The sequence below is a fragment of the Pecten maximus genome, chromosome 18, assembly GCF_902652985.1.
Source record: "Pecten maximus chromosome 18, xPecMax1.1, whole genome shotgun sequence".
NCBI classification, from domain to species: domain Eukaryota; kingdom Metazoa; phylum Mollusca; class Bivalvia; order Pectinida; family Pectinidae; genus Pecten; species Pecten maximus.
Genome location: NC_047032.1, coordinates 2,831,268 through 2,848,742, shown reverse-complemented (window position 1 = coordinate 2,848,742; position 17,475 = coordinate 2,831,268). Strand labels below are relative to the sequence as shown.

Here is a 17,475-nt window from a genome sequence, read left to right as displayed (position 1 = left end):
GAGATTTACCTGTCGATTGACGACCGCCATTGAAATTCCACAACACATCGACAAAGTGAATTAAATAGTGTTCTACGGTACATCACATCACAGGCCACAAACATAAGATTTGTGTATGCTGACAATTAACACGTAATTAATGTATGTAAATCAATTATTGTTCTTTGAATGCAGACATGACCTAATGATAATTGAATTCACTGACATTTCAGTATAATGATAATGTATGTAAATTGATAATTAAAAATTTTAAAAATTAGAACTATTGTTTAAAACATATACATGTATACCAAACTCATAAATGTCAACTCATAATTCTATGAGACAATATTGCCCGGTTGAGTCTAATTAATGAGTTAGACATTATTGTCCTGTTGAATCTGATTGATGAATCAGACAATATTGTCCGGTTGAGTCTAATTAATGAATCAGACAATATTGTCCTGTTTATGCTAATTGATGAATCAGACATTTTAAAATGTCCTGTTGAGTCTAATTCATGAATCAGACAATATTGTCCTGTTGAGTCTAATTGATGAATCAGACAATATTGTCCGGTTAAGTCTAATTAATGAATCAGACAATATTGTCCTGTTTATTCTAATTGATGAGTCAGACAGTATTGCCCGCCTAATTGATAAGTTAGACATTTATATTATTATCATTGAACCCAAGACAGTCAAATTTGGTTAAAGCATATGTCATTCTAACGACCAAAGTGTAGAAAGTTCATTTCCATTGACCCACAGATCGTTAAACAGAAAAAAAAAAACACAAATTCAATTGATGCATATAGCTAGTTTCTTGTGATTTGATTTCACACGTTCCCGGCAAGATGACAGATAAGTTTGAGCGAGAAGGAATCAACAGCACTGCATCATCGTAAATCAGTGGAACTCCTCAATATTATCACTCGACAGTTGACAGTATGTGTGCATGAATTAAGTCGCTAAACGATAGTAAGTATTTTTGTTTACATACCACATCTAAAAATAGCATAATAACGAAACCGTAATTCTAACTCTACCTCGACAAAACGAGAGAAAAACAACAACAGAGAATATCGACATAATAATGAAACTGTAATTCTATTTTTGTATCGACAAAACGAGGCAAAAAACAACAGAGAATATCGGCATAATTACGAAACTGTAATTCTAACTAAAAATCGACAAAACGAGAGAAAAAAACAATGGAGAATATAGACATAATAACGAAACTGTAATTCTAACTAATAAAATCGACAAAACGAGAGAAAAACAACAGAGAATACCGACATAATAACGAAACCGTAATTGTTATTGTAAATCAACAACACGAGGGCAAAGTACGAACAGATATATGGATTTGCATTGACACCCTGGGCGTCGTGATGTGTAATCTTGAACAGTCGGCATGATCTAGGCGCCGTCATGAGTAATCTTGAACAGTCGGTATGATATGGGCGTCGTCATGTGTGATCTTGAACAGTCGGTATGATCTAGGCGCCGTCATGTGTGATCTTGAACAGTCGGCATGGTATGGTCTAGGCGCTATCATGAGTAATCTTGAACAGTCGGTATGATCTAGGCGCCGTCATGAGTAATCTTGAACAGTCGGCATGGTATGGTCTAGGCGCTATCATGAGTAATCTTGAACAGTCGGCATGATATGGGCGTCGTCATGTGTGATCTTGAACAGTCGGTATGATCTAGGCGCCGTCATGTGTAATCTTGAACAGTCGGCATGATCTAGGCGCCGTCATGTGTAATCTTGAACAGTCGGCATGGTATGGTCTAGGCGCTATCATGAGTAATCTTGAACAGTCGGTATGGTCTAGGCGCCGTCTTGAATGATCTTCAGCAGTCGGCATAATCATGTCACGATACAATGTCACATTTAATCACGTTTTATCACGTTTTATCACGTTAAGTCACGTTTAATCACGTTTTATCATGTTTTATCACGTTTTATCACGTTTAGTCACGTTTAATCACGCTCTGTTTCGTCCTTTCGGGTTCATATCTTGCTGAAATCCATTGTCAGGATTTGAGCAAGATCATTTCGTTTAAACTTCTCATTTGACGCAGAGAAATCAATCACGGTTAATTTGCTATCGTCTAACCTGCGTCGAATTGTCGGTACTTTTAATTCCCGATGACGGTACCGTCATAAATATTACCAAACCTCGTAGGTAGCTGAGTCATATCGTTTTCATATCGCAGAGAGCTGGATAATTATCTCTTTTTATTTTACAGAACAAGGAAGGCATTGAGTGTTCAATGATTATTATGCTTTAGCAGTACTAAGTCGTTGGGGCTGTCTGTTATAGGCCGTAATTAACCTGAATCTACCTAACGATTTATCACGCTGTCGAAAGTTTAATTGTCCAAATTGATCACTTACTTCGACCCCGACTCAACAATAGCATGGTGATTTATTCAGGAAAAAATACTATGATAAACACAAAGAAAAACTACACACATGCATACCAGTTGCGTTCAGACGAAATTTGTAATTTAAAAAAAATATTACAGTAAACCTTTTAAAACCAAAAGGGTTTCACGAAATTTAAAGCATTGATATTATATCTTAATTAAGTTGATCATCCTAAAGCATTTCACGGAATTCACGTGAGCAGCCATAACCCGTGACGTCATTTCTAAGCCTGACATAGTAATTCACACCTGTTGCTTGATTGGGTCAATCACAAAATTGTCGGAATCAAAGCTGTAAAACTTCCGCGACGATTTTACAGGAAAGGAAAACACGGGCGGATATAGGTAAATTATACCATGCCTGAACATTGATCGGAAATCTGACGGCATTTAAACCATTTTTGATTATATATAACGCATTAAAGGTAAGATTTAAAATCTTTCTTTCACCTAATCAATCTGTAAAACTGTAATGTTGTATACCTAATTACTGACAGGTCGTGTTAATATGTTGTATACCATACTTACTGACAGGTCGTGTTAATATGTTGTATACCATACTTACTGACAGGTCGTGTTAATATGTTGTATACCATACTTACTGACAGGTCGTGTTAATATGTTGTATACCATACTTACTGACAGGTCGTGTTAATATGTTGTATACCATACTTACTGACAGGTCGTGTTAATATGTTGTATACCATACTTACTGACAGGTCGTGTTAATATGTTGTATACCATACTTACTGACAGGTCGTGTTAATGTATACCATACTTACTGACAGGTCGTGTTAATATGTTGTATACCATACTTACTGACAGATCGTGTTAATATGTTGTATATCATACTTACTGACAGGTCGTGTTAATATGTTCTATACCATACTTACTGACATGTCGTGTTAATATGTTGTATATCATACTTACTGACAGGTCGTGTTAATATGTTCTATACCATACTTACTGACATGTCGTGTTAATATGTTATATACCATACTTACTGACAGGTCGTGTTAATATGTTGTATACCATACTTACTGACGGGTCGTGTTAATATGTTGTATACCATACTTACTGACGGGTCGTGTTAATATGTTGTATACCATACTTACTGACAGGTCGTGTTAATATGTTGTATACCATACTTACTGACAGGTCGTGTTAATATGTTGTATACCATACTTACTGACAGGTCGTGTTAATGTATACCGTACTTACTGACAGGTCGTGTTAATATGTTGTATACCATACTTACTGACAGGTCGTGTTAATATGTTGTATACCATACTTACTGACAGATCGTGTTAATATGTTGTATATCATACTTACTGACAGGTCGTGTTAATATGTTCTATACCATACTTACTGACATGTCGTGTTAATATGTTATATACCATACTTACTGACAGGTCGTGTTAATATGTTGTATACCATACTTACTGACGGGTCGTGTTAATATGTTGTATACCATACTTACTGACGGGTCGTGTTAATATGTTGTATACCATACTTACTGACAGGTCGTGTTAATATGTTGTATACCATACTTACTGACAGGTCGTGTTAATATGTTGTATACCATACTTACTGACAGGTCGTGTTAATGTATACCATACTTACTGACAGGTCGTGTTAATATGTTGTATACCATACTTACTGACAGGTCGTGTTAATATGTTGTATACCATACTTACTGACAGGTCGTGTTAATATGTTGTATACCGTACTTACTGACAGGTCGTGTTAATATGTTGTATACCATACTTACTGACAGGTCGTGTTAATGTATACCATACTTACTGACAGGTCGTGTTAATGTATACCATACTTACTGACAGGTCGTGTTAATGTATACCATACTTACTGACAGGTCGTGTTAATGTATACCATACTTACTGACAGGTCGTGTTAATGTATACCATACTTACTGACAGGTCGTGTTAATATGTTGTATACCATACTTACTGACAGGTCGTGTTAATATGTTGTATACCATACTTACTGACAGGTCGTGTTAATATGTTGTATACCATACTTACTGACAGGTCGTGTTAATATGTTGTATACCATACTTACTGACAGGTCGTGTTAATATGTTGTATACCATACTTACTGACAGGTCGTGTTAATATGTTGTATACCATACTTACTGACAGGTCGTGTTAATATGTTGTATACCATACTTACTGACAGGTCGTGTTAATATGTCGTATACCATACTTACTGACGGGTCGTGTTAATATGTTGTATACCATACTTACTGACAGGTCGTGTTAATATGTTGTATACCATACTTACTGACAGGTCGTGTTAATATGTTGTATACCATACTTACTGACAGGTCGTGTTAATATGTTGTATACCATACTTACTGACAGGTCGTGTTAATATGTTATATACCGTACTTACTGACAGGTCGTGTTAATATGTTATATACCATACTTACTGACAGGTCGTGTTAATATGTTGTATACCATACTTACTGACAGGTCGTGTTAATATGTTGTATATCATACTTACTGACAGGTCGTGTTAATATGTTGTATACCATACTTACTGACAGGTCGTGTTAATGTACATGTATACCATACTTACTGACAGGTCGTGTTAATATGTTGTATACCGTACTTACTGACAGGTCGTGTTAATATGTTGTATACCATACTTACTGACAGGTCGTGTTAATATGTTGTATACCGTACTTACTGACAGGTCGTGTTAATATGTTGTATACCATACTTACTGACAGGTCGTGTTAATATGTTGTATTTGTACTTACTGACAGGTCGTGTTAATATGTTGTATACCATACTTACTGACAGGTCGTGTTAATATGTTGTATACCATACTTACTGACAGGTCGTGTTAATATGTTGTATACCATACTTACTGACAGGTCGTGTTAATATGTTGTATACCGTACTTACTGACAGGTCGTGTTAATATGTTGTATACCATACTTACTGACAGGTCGTGTTAATATGTTGTATACCATACTTACTGACAGGTCGTGTTAATATGTTGTATACCATACTTACTGACAGGTCGTGTTAATATGTTGTATACCGTACTTACTGACAGGTCGTGTTAATATGTTGTATACCATACTTACTGACAGGTCGTGTTAATATGTTGTATACCGTACTTACTGACAGGTCGTGTTAATATGTTGTATACCATACTTACTGACAGGTCGTGTTAATATGTTGTATACCATACTTACTGACAGGTCGTGTTAATATGTTGTATACCATACTTACTGACAGGTCGTGTTAATATGTTGTATACCGTACTTACTGACAGGTCGTGTTAATATGTTGTATACCATACTTACTGACAGGTCGTGTTAATATGTTGTATACCGTACTTACTGACAGGTCGTGTTAATATGTTGTATACCATACTTACTGACAGGTCGTGTTAATATGTTGTATACCATACTTACTGACGGGTCGTGTTAATATGTTGTATACCATACTTACTGACAGGTCGTGTTAATATGTTGTATACCGTACTTACTGACGGGTCGTGTTAATATGTTGTATACCGTACTTACTGACAGGTCGTGTTAATATGTTGTATTTGTACTTACTGACAGGTCGTGTTAATATGTTGTATACCATACTTACTGACAGGTCGTGTTAATATGTTGTATACCGTACTTACTGACAGGTCGTGTTAATATGTTGTATACCATACTTACTGACAGGTCGTGTTAATATGTTGTATACCATACTTACTGACAGGTCGTGTTAATATGTTGTATACCATACTTACTGACAGGTCGTGTTAATATGTTGTATACCATACATACTGACAGGTCGTGTTAATATGTTGTATACCATACTTACTGACAGGTCGTGTTAATATGTTGTATATCATACATACTGACATGTCGTGTTAATATGTTGTATACCATACTTACTGACAGATCGTGTTAATATGTTGTATATCATACTTACTGACAGGTCGTGTTAATATGTTGTATACCATACTTACTGACAGGTCGTGTTAATATGTTGTATACCGTACTTACTGACAGGTCGTGTTAATATGTTGTATACCACACTTACTGACGGGTCGTGTTAATATGTTGTATACCATACTTACTGACAGGTCGTGTTAATATGTTGTATACCATACTTACTGACAGGTCGTGTTAATATGTTGTATACCATACTTACTGACAGGTCGTGTTAATATGTTGTATACCATACTTACTGACAGGTCGTGTTAATATGTTGTATACAGTACTTACTGACAGGTCGTGTTAATATGTTGTATACCATACTTACTGACAGGTCGTGTTAATATGTTGTATACCGTACTTACTGACAGGTCGTGTTAATATGTTGTATATCATACTTACTGACAGGTCGTGTTAATATGTTGTATACCATACTTACTGACAGGTCGTGTTAATATGTTGTATACCATACTTACTGACAGGTCGTGTTAATATGTTGTATTTGTACTCACTGACAGGTCGTGTTAATATGTTGTATACCATACTTACTGACAGGTCGTGTTAATATGTTGTATACCATACTTACTGACAGGTCGTGTTAATATGTTGTATACCATACTTACTGACGGGTCGTGTTAATATGTTGTATACCATACTTACTGACAGGTCGTGTTAATGTATACCGTACTTACTGACAGGTCGTGTTAATATGTTGTATACCATACTTACTGACAGGTCGTGTTAATATGTTGTATACCATACTTACTGACAGGTCGTGTTAATATGTTGTATATCATACTTACTGACAGGTCGTGTTAATATGTTGTATACCATACTTACTGACAGGTCGTGTTAATGTATACCATACTTACTGACAGGTCGTGTTAATATGTTGTATACCATACTTACTGACAGGTCGTGTTAATATGTTGTATATCATACTTACTGACAGGTCGTGTTAATATGTTGTATACCGTACTTACTGACAGGTCGTGTTAATATGTTGTATACCATACTTACTGACATGTCGTGTTAATATGTTGTATATCATACTTACTGACAGGTCGTGTTAATATGTTGTATACCATACTTACTGACAGGTCGTGTTAATATGTTGTATACCATACTTACTGACAGGTCGTGTTAATATGTTGTATACCATACTTACTGACAGGTCGTGTTAATATGTTGTATACCGTACTTACTGACAGGTCGTGTTAATATGTTGTATACCATACTTACTGACAGGTCGTGTTAATGTATACCATACTTACTGACAGGTCGTGTTAATGTATACCATACTTACTGACAGATCGTGTTAATATGTTGTATACCATACTTACTGACAGGTCGTGTTAATATGTTGTATACCGTACTTACTGACAGGTCGTGTTAATGTATACCATACTTACTGACAGGTCGTGTTAATGTATACCATACTTACTGACAGATCGTGTTAATATGTTGTATACCATACTTACTGACAGGTCGTGTTAATATGTTGTATACCATACTTACTGACAGGTCGTGTTAATGTGTTGTATACCGTACTTACTGACAGGTCGTGTTAATATGTTGTATACCATACTTACTGACAGGTCGTGTTAATATGTTGTATACCATACTTACTGACAGGTCGTGTTAATATGTTGTATACCGTACTTACTGACAGGTCGTGTTAATGTATACCATACTTACTGACAGGTCGTGTTAATGTATATCATACTTACTGACAGGTCGTGTTAATATGTTGTATACCGTACTTACTGACAGGTCGTGTTGATATGTTGTATATCATACTTACTGACAGGTCGTGTTAATATGTTGTATACAGTACTTACTGACAGGTCGTGTTAATATGTTGTATACCATACTTACTGACAGGTCGTGTTGATATGTTGTATACCATACTTACTGACAGGTCGTGTTAATATGTTGTATACCATACTTACTGACAGGTCGTGTTAATATGTTGTATACCATACTTACTGACAGGTCGTGTTAATATGTTGTATATCATACTTACTGACAGGTCGTGTTAATATGTTGTATACCATACTTACTGACAGGTCGTGTTAATATGTTGTATACCATACTTACTGACAGGTCGTGTTAATATGTTGTATACCATACTTACTGACAGGTCGTGTTAATGTATACCATACTTACTGACGGGTCGTGTTAATATGTTGTATACCATACTTACTGACAGGTCGTGTTAATGTATATCATACTTACTGACGGGTCGTGTTAATATGTTGTATACCATACTTACTGACAGGTCGTGTTAATGTATACCATACTTACTGACAGGTCGTGTTAATATGTTGTATACCATACTTACTGACAGGTCGTGTTAATATGTTGTATACCGTACTTACTGACAGGTCGTGTTAATATGTTGTATACCATACTTACTGACAGGTCGTGTTAATATGTTGTACACCATACTTACTGACAGGTCGTGTTAATATGTTGTATATCATACTTACTGACAGGTCGTGTTAATATGTTGTATACCGTACTTACTGACAGGTCGTGTTAATATGTTGTATACCATACTTACTGACAGGTCGTGTTAATACCTTGTATACCATACTTACTGACAGGTCGTGTTAATATGTTGTATTTGTACTTACTGACAGGTCATGTTAATATGTTGTATATCATACTTACTGACAGGTCGTGTTAATATGTTGTATACCATACTTACTGACAGGTCGTGTTAATATGTTGTATACCATACTTACTGACAGGTCGTGTTAATATGTTGTATACCATACTTACTGACAGGTCGTGTTAATGTATACCATACTTACTGACAGATCTGACAAAACTCATTGATGTTTAATACACAGACTACACTCATTGATGTTTGTCACACAGACTACACTCATTGATGTTTGATACACAGACTACACTCATTGATGTTTGTCACACAGACTACACTCATTGATGTTTGATACATAGACTACACTCATTGATGTTTGTCACACAGACTACACTCATTGATGTTTGATACACAGACTACACTCATTGATGTTTGTCACACAGACTACACTCATTGATGTTTGATACACAGACTACACTCATTGATGTTTGTCACACAGACTACACTCATTGATGTTTGTCACACAGACTACACTCATTGATGTTTAATACACAGACTACACTCATTGATGTTTGTCACACAGACTACACTCATTGATGTTTGTCACACAGACTACACTCATTGATGTTTGTCACATAGACTACACTCATTGATGTTTGTCACACAGACTACACTCATTGATGTTTGATACACAGACTACACTCATTGATGTTTGTCACTCAGACTACACTCATTGATGTTTGTCACACAGACTTCACTTATTGATGTTTGATACACAGACTACACTCATTGATGTTTGTCACTCAGACTACACTCATTGATGTTTGTCACACAGACTTCACTTATTGATGTTTGATACATAGACTACACTCATTGATGTTTGATACACAGACTACACTCATTGATGTTTGATACACAGACTACACTCATTGATGTTTGTCACATAGACTACACTCATTGATGTTTGTCACACAGACTACACTCATTGATGTTTGATACACAGACTACACTCATTGATGTTTGTCACACAGACTACACTCATTGATGTTTGTCACACAGACTACACTCATTGATGTTTGATACACAGACTACACTCATTGATGTTTGATACACAGACTACACTCATTGATGTTTGATACACAGACTACACTCATTGATGTTTGATACACAGACTACACTCATTGATGTTTGTCACACAGACTACACTCATTGATGTTTGTCACACAGACTACACTCATTGATGTTTGTCACACAGACTACACTCATTGATGTTTGTCACACAGACTACACTCATTGATGTTTGTCACATAGACTACACTCATTGATGTTTGATACACAGACTACACTCATTGATGTTTGATACAGACTACACTCATTGATGTTTGTCACATAGACTACAGTCATTGATGTTTGATACACAGACTACACTCATTGATGTTTGATACACAGACTACACTCATTGATGTTTGTCATACAGACTACACTCATTGATGTTTGTAACACAGACTACACTCATTGATGTTTGTCACACAGACTACACTCATTGATGTTTGATACACAGACTACACTCATTGATGTTTGTCACATAGACTACACTCATTGATGTTTGTCACACAGACTACACTCATTGATGTTTGATACACAGACTACACTCATTGATGTTTGTCACACAGACTACACTCATTGATGTTTGTCACACAGAATACAATCATTGATGTTTGATACACAGACTACAGTCATTGATGTTTGTCACACAGACTACACTCATTGATGTTTGTCACACAGACTACACTCATTGATGTTTAATACACAGACTACACTCATTGATGTTTGTCACACAGACTACACTCATTGATGTTTGTCACACAGACTACACTCATTAATGTTTGTCACATAGACTACACTCATTGATGTTTGTCACACAGACTACACTCATTAATGTTTGTCACACAGACTACACTCATTGATGTTTGTCACACAGACTACACTCATTAATGTTTGTCACATAGACTACACTCATTGATGTTTGTCACACAGACTACACTCATTGATGTTTGTCACACAGACTACACTCATTGATGTTTGTCACATACACTACACTCATTGATGTTTGTCACATACACTACACTCATTGATGTTTGATACATACACTACACTCATTGATGTTTGTAACACAGACTACACTCATTGATGTTTGTCACACAGACTACACTCATTGATGTTTGTCACATAGACTACACTCATTGATGTTTGATACACAGACTACACTCATTGATGTTTGATACAGAGACTACACTCATTGATGTTTGATATCTAGACTACACTCATTGATGTTTGATACACAGACTACACTCATTGATGTTTGTCACACAGACTACACTCATTGATGTTTGTCACACAGACTACACTCATTGATGTTTGTCACATAGACTACACTCATTGATGTTTGTCACACAGACTACACTCATTGATGTTTGTCACATAGACTACACTCATTGATGTTTGATACACAGACTACACTCATTGATGTTTGTCACACAGACTACACTCATTGATGTTTGGTACATAGACTACAGTCATTGATGTTTGATACACAGACTACACTCATTGATGTTTGATACACAGACTACACTCATTGATGTTTGATACACAGACTACACTCATTGATGTTTGTCACACAGACTACACTCATTGATGTTTGTCACACAGACTACAATCATTGATGTTTGATACACAGACTACAGTCATTGATGTTTGTCACACAGACTACACTCATTGATGTTTGATACACAGACTACACTCATTGATGTTTGTCACACAGACTTCACTTATTGATGTTTGATACACAGACTACACTCATTGATGTTTGATACACAGACTACACTCATTGATGTTTGATACACAGACTACACTCATTGATGTTTGTCACACAGACTACACTCATTGATGTTTGTCACACAGACTACACTCATTGATGTTTGTCACACAGACTACAGTCATTGATGTTTGTCACACAGACTACACTCATTGATGTTTGTCACACAGACTACAGTCATTGATGTTTGATACACAGACTACACTCATTGATGTTTGTCACATAGACTACACTCATTGATGTTTGTCACACAGACTACACTCATTGATGTTTGGTACATAGACTACACTCATTGATGTTTGTCACATACACTACACTCATTGATGTTTGTCACACAGACTACACTCATTGATGTTTGTCACATACACTACACTCATTGATGTTTGTCACACAGACTACACTCATTGATGTTTGATACACAGACTACAGTCATTGATGTTTGTCACATACACTACACTCATTGATGTTTGTCACATAGACTACACTCATTGATGTTTGTCACACAGACTACACTCATTGATGTTTGTCACACAGACTACACTCATTGATGTTTGTCACAGACTACACTCATTGATGTTTGATACACAGACTACACTAATTGATGTTTGTAACACAGACTACACTCATTGATGTTTGTCACACAGACTACACTCATTGATGTTTGTCACATAGACTACACTCATTGATGTTTGTCACACAGACTACACTCATTGATGTTTGTCACACAGACTACACTCATTGATGTTTGTCACACAGACTACACTCATTGATGTTTGTCACATAGACTACACTCATTGATGTTTGTCACACAGACTACACTCATTGATGTTTGATACACAGACTACACTCATTGATGTTTGTCACACAGACTACACTCATTGATGTTTGTCACATAGACTACACTCATTGATGTTTGTCACACAGACTTCACTTATTGATGTTTGATACATAGACTACACTCATTGATGTTTGATACACAGACTACACTCATTGATGTTTGTCACATAGACTACACTCATTGATGTTTGTCACACAGACTTCACTTATTGATGTTTGATACATAGACTACACTCATTGATGTTTGTCACACAGACTACAGTCATTGATGTTTGATACACAGACTACACTCATTGATGTTTGTCACATAGACTACACTCATTGATGTTTGTCACACAGACTACACTCATTGATGTTTGGTGCATAGACTACACTCATTGATGTTTGTCACATACACTACACTCATTGATGTTTGTCACACAGACTACACTCATTGATGTTTGTCACATACACTACACTCATTGATGTTTGTCACACAGACTACACTCATTGATGTTTGATACACAGACTACAGTCATTGATGTTTGTCACATACACTACACTCATTGATGTTTGTCACATAGACTACACTCATCGATGTTTGTAACACAGACTACACTCATTGATGTTTGGCACACATACTACACTCATTGATGTTTGACACACAGACTTCACTTATTGATGTTTGATACACAGACTACACTCATTGATGTTTGATACACAGACTACACTCATTGATGTTTGATACACAGACTACACTCATTGATGTTTGTCACATAGACTACACTCATTGATGTTTGTCACATAGACTACACTCATTGATGTTTGTCACACAGACTACACTCATTGATGTTTGTCACACAGACTACACTCATTGATGTTTGTCACACAGACTACACTCATTGATGTTTGTCACACAGACTACACTCATTGATGTTTGTCACACAGACTACACTCATTGATGTTTGTCACACAGACTACACTCATTGATGTTTGTCACACAGACTACACTCATTGATGTTTGTCACACAGACTACACTCATTGATGTTTGTCACACAGACTACACTCATTGATGTTTGATACACAGACTACACTCATTGATGTTTGTCACACAGACTACACTCATTGATGTTTGTCACACAGACTACACTCATTGATGTTTGTCACACAGACTACACTCATTGATGTTTGATACACAGACTACACTCATTGATGTTTGTCACACAGACTACACTCATTGATGTTTGATACATAGACTACACTCATTGATGTTTGATACACAGACTACACTCATTGATGTTTGTCACACAGACTACACTCATTAATGTTTGTCACACAGACTACACTCATTGATGTTTGTCACACAGACTACACTCATTGATGTTTGTCACACAGACTACACTCATTGATGTTTGATACACAGACTACACTCATTGATGTTTGTCACAGACTACACTCATTGATGTTTGATACACAGACTACACTAATTGATGTTTGTAACACAGACTACACTCATTGATGTTTGTCACACAGACTACACTCATTGATGTTTGTCACATAGACTACACTCATTGATGTTTGTCACACAGACTACACTCATTGATGTTTGTCACACAGACTACACTCATTGATGTTTGTCACACAGACTACACTCATTGATGTTTGATACACAGACTACACTCATTGATGTTTGTCACACAGACTACACTCATTGATGTTTGTCACACAGACTACACTCATTGATGTTTGTCACACAGACTACACTCATTGATGTTTGTAACACAGACTACACTCATTGATGTTTGTCACATAGACTACACTCATTGATGTTTGTCACACAGACTACACTCATTGATGTTTGTCACATAGACTACACTCATTGATGTTTGTCACACAGACTACACTCATTGATGTTTGTCACATAGACTACACTCATTGATGTTTGTCACACAGACTACACTCATTGATGTTTGTCACACAGACTACACTCATTGATGTTTGTCACACAGACTACACTCATTGATGTTTGATACACAGACTACACTCATTGATGTTTGATACACAGACTACACTCATTGATGTTTGATACACAGACTACACTCATTGATGTTTGTCACATAGACTACACTCATTGATGTTTGTCACACAGACTACACTCATTGATGTTTGATACACAGACTACACTCATTGATGTTTGTCACACAGACTACACTCATTGATGTTTGATACACAGACTACACTCATTGATGTTTGATACCTAGACTACACTCATTGATGTTTGATACATAGACTACACTCATTGATGTTTGTCACATAGACTACACTCATTGATGTTTGTCACATAGACTACACTCATTGATGTTTGTCACACAGACTACACTCATTGATGTTTGTCACACAGACTACACTCATTGATGTTTGATACAGAGACTACACTCATTGATGTTTGATACCTAGACTACACTCATTGATGTTTGATACATAGACTACACTCATTGATGTTTGTCACACAGACTACACTCATTGATGTTTGTCACACAGACTACAGTCATTGATGTTTGTCACACAGACTACAGTCATTGATGTTTGTCACACAGACTACACTCATTGATGTTTGTCACACAGACTACACTCATTGATGTTTGTCACACAGACTACACTCATTGATGTTTGATACATAGACTACACTCATTGATGTTTGTCACACAGACTACACTCATTGATGTTTGTAACACAGACTACACTCATTGATGTTTGTCACACAGACTACACTCATTGATGTTTGATACACAGACTACACTCATTGATGTTTGTCACACAGACTACAGTCATTGATGTTTGTCACACAGACTACAGTCATTGATGTTTGTCACACAGACTACACTCATTGATGTTTGTCACACAGACTACACTCATTGATGTTTGATACACAGACTACACTCATTGATGTTTGTCACACAGACTACACTCATTGATGTTTGTCACATAGACTACACTCATTGATGTTTGATACATAGACTACAGTCATTGATGTTTGATACACAGACTACACTCATTGATGTTTGATACACAGACTACACTCATTGATGTTTGTCACACAGACTACACTCATTGATGTTTGATACACAGACTACACTCATTGATGTTTGATACACAGACTACACTCATTGATGTTTGTCACACAGACTACACTCATTGATGTTTGTCACATAGACTACACTCATTGATGTTTGATACATAGACTACACTCATTGATGTTTGTCACACAGACTACACTCATTGATGTTTGATACACAGACTACACTCATTGATGTTTGTCACACAGACTACACTCATTGATGTTTGATACACAGACTACACTCATTGATGTTTGATACATAGACTACACTCATTGATGTTTGATACACAGACTACACTCATTGATGTTTGATATCTAGACTACACTCATTGATGTTTGTCACACAGACTACACTCATTGATGTTTGTCACACAGACTACACTCATTGATGTTTGTCACACAGACTACACTCATTGATGTTTGTCACACAGACTACACTCATTGATGTTTGATACATAGACTACAGTCATTGATGTTTGATACACAGACTACACTCATTGATGTTTGATACACAGACTACACTCATTGATGTTTGATACACAGACTACACTCATTGATGTTTGATACACAGACTACACTCATTGATGTTTGTCACATAGACTACAGTCATTGATGTTTGTCACATAGACTACACTCATTGATGTTTGTCACACAGACTACACTCATTGATGTTTGATACATAGACTACACTCATTGATGTTTGTCACACAGACTACACTCATTGATGTTTGTCACACAGACTACACTCATTGATGTTTGTCACACAGACTACACTCATTGATGTTTGTCACATAGACTACACTCATTGATGTTTGTCACACAGACTACACTCATTGATGTTTGATACATAGACTACACTCATTGATGTTTGATACACAGACTACACTCATTGATGTTTGATACATAGACTACAGTCATTGATGTTTGTCACACAGACTACACTCATTGATGTTTGATACACAGACTACACTCATTGATGTTTGTCACACAGACTACACTCATTGATGTTTGATACATAGACTACACTCATTGATGTTTGATACACAGACTACACTCATTGATGTTTGTCACACAGACTTCACTTATTGATGTTTGATACACAGACTACACTCATTAATGTTTGTCACACAGACTACACTCATTGATGTTTGTCACACAGACTACACTCATTGATGTTTGATACATAGACTACACTCATTGATGTTTGTCACACAGACTACACTCATTGATGTTTGTCACACAGACTACACTCATTGATGTTTGTCACACAGACTACACTCATTGATGTTTGATACATAGACTACACTCATTGATGTTTGTCACACAGACTACACTCATTGATGTTTGTCACACAGACTACACTCATTGATGTTTGTCACACAGACTACACTCATTGATGTTTGATACATAGACTACACTCATTGATGTTTGTCACACAGACTACACTCATTGATGTTTGATACATAGACTACACTCATTGATGTTTGTCACACAGACTACACTCATTGATGTTTGATACCTAGACTACACTCATTGATGTTTGTCACACAGACTACACTCATTGATGTTTGTCACACAGACTACAGTCATTGATGTTTGATACCTAGACTACACTCATTGATGTTTGTAACACAGACTACACTCATTGATGTTTGTCACACAGACTA

General features: G+C 36.3%; 1 protein-coding gene across 5 annotated transcripts in view; it reads left to right on the top strand.

The window, feature by feature from the left end:
* The first annotated feature begins 883 nt into the window (after positions 1-883).
* LOC117317020 (protein SpAN-like) overlaps positions 884-17,475 on the top strand; it is a 29,487-nt gene continuing 12,895 nt past the window's right edge. Inside the window, exon 1 of one of the 5 annotated variants that reach the window (XM_033871800.1) lies at positions 884-959. The gene's annotated coding sequence lies outside the window, so the exon portion shown is untranslated. Of the gene's footprint in view, positions 960-2,636; positions 2,843-17,475 lie in introns of those variants that run through there. The other 4 variants (XM_033871799.1, XM_033871802.1, XM_033871798.1 and 1 more) reach the window with 4 other exon arrangements.